This window comes from Emys orbicularis, chromosome 12, assembly GCF_028017835.1.
Source record: "Emys orbicularis isolate rEmyOrb1 chromosome 12, rEmyOrb1.hap1, whole genome shotgun sequence".
Taxonomy (NCBI): Eukaryota; Metazoa; Chordata; order Testudines; family Emydidae; genus Emys; species Emys orbicularis.
This window is the reverse complement of record NC_088694.1, coordinates 40,659,842-40,663,706: the sequence shown is the minus strand read 5'-3', so window position 1 is coordinate 40,663,706 and position 3,865 is coordinate 40,659,842. Positions and strand designations below refer to the sequence as shown.

The following is a 3,865-nucleotide window of genomic DNA, read 5'->3' as shown; positions in this document are numbered from 1 at the left end:
CCTGGCCCTAAATCATAATTTTATTTTATATTCTAACTTGGTTATAGTGTGTGAAATTCACCAAATTATCTTCATCTGTCAACATTCGGCAAGTAAAATACAGCTCAATTTTATTCTGACCATAACGATCCTGGTGCTTATTCCTCTACCAGTTTCAACTCTTTGCACATCCGGAAATCTTATAAGTGCACATCACCAAAGAGCTAGTGAGAAATAAGGGCTACACAGCAGCTGGGTATTAAACAGTAAATCAGCTGTGCTCATCAACATTTGGCCTCAGAAAAAGAGAGTGAGATATTTGAATTCTCATGAAATCCAGACATTTACTGACAATTTTTATCAGGGCCTCCTTGACCTCTCTGTTTCTCAGGCTGTTGATGACGGGATTGGCCATAGGAGTCAGAACTGTGTAGAAGACAAAGACTTTGTTCAGGCTCTTAGTGTGCTCGTTTTTGGTAGAAGGTATACAATGATGAGAGTCCCATAGAAGATTGCCACCACAATGAGGTGGGAGTGTAGTAGTAGGATTTATTGTTTGTATTTTGTATAATTTAGAATGAAGGATAAAGAATAATGGATAATAATGTAGCATGTATTCAGTAATAGACCTCTGAGGTCACCACTTTGTTGTAGGTTTAGCATTTTAAAATAAGTAAAATAATGCCATGATTGTTTTCTTTTGCATTGCAACTTGATGTTCCTGTTCAAAATGTTCTGTGTAAATTAATTCTGTTTTGTGTGTGAATGAGGAATGTGTGTGTTAAGAGATAAGTGTGAACACAAGGGCACCAGGAGGCTGCAACATGCCCCTATTGAAATGTCAGAGGAGGGCAGATTGACTCTAAAAATGAGACAGGCACCTATCAGTGGGGACAAGATAGCTGTGATCAAAGTCAGCATGGGATAACTCCCTGAGAGACTTGATGAAAAAAAAAACAAGATAAAGAATGAGAAGGACAATTTAAGAAAACAAGCACTTGTCAAACAACAATTGATTATACATGATGGTGCAAAACTCATTGGTCCCAATGAAGGAAAATCACTATATAAACACAGTGCCATGCCATGAAACTTTGGGTTCATCCTGCCACGACTTCCCCAGAGCATTGTGCCATGACCAACAGAACCCGGCTCCTCCCTACCCGTGATCAACCTAGCTGACCACTAGATTGATACAGACTCTGGACTGGTAACTATAACATCGACTGGCAGGACAGTGTGTGTGGTGTGATTGAATTGTTGTATCTTCAATAAATGCGGCGTATTGCCTTTTCCCCTGAAAAAGATCCCGTGTGCTGCTTATAAGCATAACAGGAAGAAGAGGTGGAAAAGGCCTTTTGCCTCCTGGTGGTAGACGGGATTCTCAGGATGGTGGAGATGATACAAATGTAGGATGTCAGGGTTAATGCAATTGGGGGCAGAGTGAATATAGCAACCACAATGGTAATTAGAAGCTCTAGCTGGTAGGTGTCACTGCAGGAGAGATTTATTATTTGTGTAGAGTCACAGAAGAAATGATCAATTTTACGGGGGCCACAGAAAGATAATTCTGACATGAAGAACATTGGTATAGTACCTGCCAGAAGCCCACTTATCCAAGACCCAGTTGCTATCGGGAGGCATAAACTGCCATTCATAAGGGCTGCATAATGAAGTGGTTTGCATATTGCAAATACCGGTCATATGACATTGCTGCTAAGAGATAACATTCTGTATCTCCAAAGAAACTAGAAAATAAAAGTGTGTCATACAGCCACTGACCAAAATAGTTCTGTCCCCAGTCAGGAGACTGGCCAGCATCCTGGGCAGGATGGTTGAGGTATAGCAGATCTCCAAGCAGGACAAATTTCACAGGAAGAAGTAAATGGGGATGTGAAGGTGCTGATCAGCCACAACTAGTGCAACAATGAAAATGTTCCCGACCACCATCCCTATGTAGATCACTAGAAACATCAGGAAGAGAAGAAAGGGAAGTTCAGGGAGATCCCTGAATCCAAGCAGGGTAAATTCTGTGATGGACATTTGATTTCCCCACTCTGTGTCTGCCATAGCTCATATCTGGGGAGATAAAACAAACTCTGCAATATAATGAGGATACAGCCTGTGTTACACTTCAGAACATTATCAATTTAAAAGCATTAATATTCCAATGCTCCCTCTCCATCAGGCCACCAGCCCAAATACTGGCTTCGGAACACTACCTGGGGGGTGGCATTCATACATGGAGGTTGATGATGAACCACTCAGCTGGGGAATCATTCTAAGGCTACCTCTACACTAGAAACACTACAGTGGTTCAGCATTGCCGCTGTAGCATAGACACTTACTACAGTGACAGATTTGTGTAAAGACCCGAATGCACCTGATTAACAATAGATTAAGCCTTGCTCTGCAGAAGCTGCTCCAAAGAGCCAACACTAGTGGATATGCCTGGTCCTCTGGAGGAGTCTGGGAAATAGAGGTGAGAGGACTGGATTCCTTGTGCTCCAGGGTCCCCAGCTGAGCTGGCACACACTGAATATTGTCTTGATTTGGACTCCAAAGGCTTCCCTCATCCACAACAGAAAAAACAATGCTCAATTAATGTGATTTTGCCAGTTCAAAACTGTGCCTCCTATGTCCCTTTAGGCTGGCATTTGACTGAACTGTACCATGTAGATCGGTTTTTATACTGCTGTAACCATCATGTATCACCTGATACCTTTGTCAAGGGATACTATTGATTCAAACTGCTTAGTGGCATTCTGAAATTGATTGATACAATCTCCATTAATATCCACAGTAGCCAAGTTGTATATTTACAAGGGATATAAACTTATGAGAGTCTGAAAATACACCAACCATCCCATCTAAGGGTTTTGATTTTCTTTCACATTTCCTTTTTCTCTTTTTTTCCTTTTCCCACGCTGACCTTCTACAACTTTGAAAGAGTTCCAGTAGTAAGAGGAAAAATTAAAGTCTGTGATTTTTCAAAATTTGAGGAAGATTTGAAAAGTCACTGAGGGGCAAAAAAGAAAAAGGAATAAAAGAAGTGAAAAAATGTGGGCGGAAATGATACTATTCATTTGATTGTGCCCAGAGGTTTTTTTTAAAAAATCACCAACAATTAGAAAAAATGTAAATTTCTTCCCGATTAATAGAAACAACTTTCAAATGTCAACAAGTGTCCCTAGGAATTAACTGGCATAATAAACAGAGCATATGTAGAAGTAAAGGGATGAAATAAAGAAAGGGAAAATTTAGGTTGAATAATTTAGGCATGACTGAGATACATCAAGCTGTGAAATTTGTCTCGCTTGCAAGCCTGTAGTTAGACAGTGGAATGTATTGCCACAGGAAATTGTTCAGGTCAAGAATTTAGCAAAATTCAGAATCTCCAGAATTGTTGAGCCAATTGACAAGATAGATATATGAGTAACAGGAATATCCAGAGTTCTCATAATTGATGATAACACCAATTCTGGAAGGAATATTAAACCTCATAGTTCAGGGTCTACACCAATTTCTAATTATTCGAGATTGGGATGTGACCTAATATGGGGTTAGAATGTCCCACACCTTATACTGTAGGCATCTTCCACCTTCCTCTGCAGCATCTGGCACTAGCCACTTGCAGAGACAGGAGACTGGGTGAGATGGACCTCAGGTCTGGGCCAGTCTAGCTATCCCTATGCTCCTCGTTGTTCAGGTTACTTCAGGGTGAAGTGGGGCCAACCCTAATAAGCGTACTACAGAGGTCATTCTGGCACTGTCAGAGATTGGCTGGATGGGACGGAGTTTTCCTTTCTTGTCTCTAGAGCTTATAATACTGTCCTAGGTTCCAGCACAGACAAATGACATGATCTATGGCAAGACATTTCCCCTC

The 3,865-nt window shown here is 40.9% G+C and overlaps 1 pseudogene; it reads right to left on the bottom strand.

The window, feature by feature from the left end:
- Positions 1-250: 250 nt before the first annotated feature.
- LOC135886196 (olfactory receptor 10A7-like) lies at positions 251-2,049 on the bottom strand (annotated as a pseudogene).
- Positions 2,050-3,865: the final 1,816 nt, after the last annotated feature.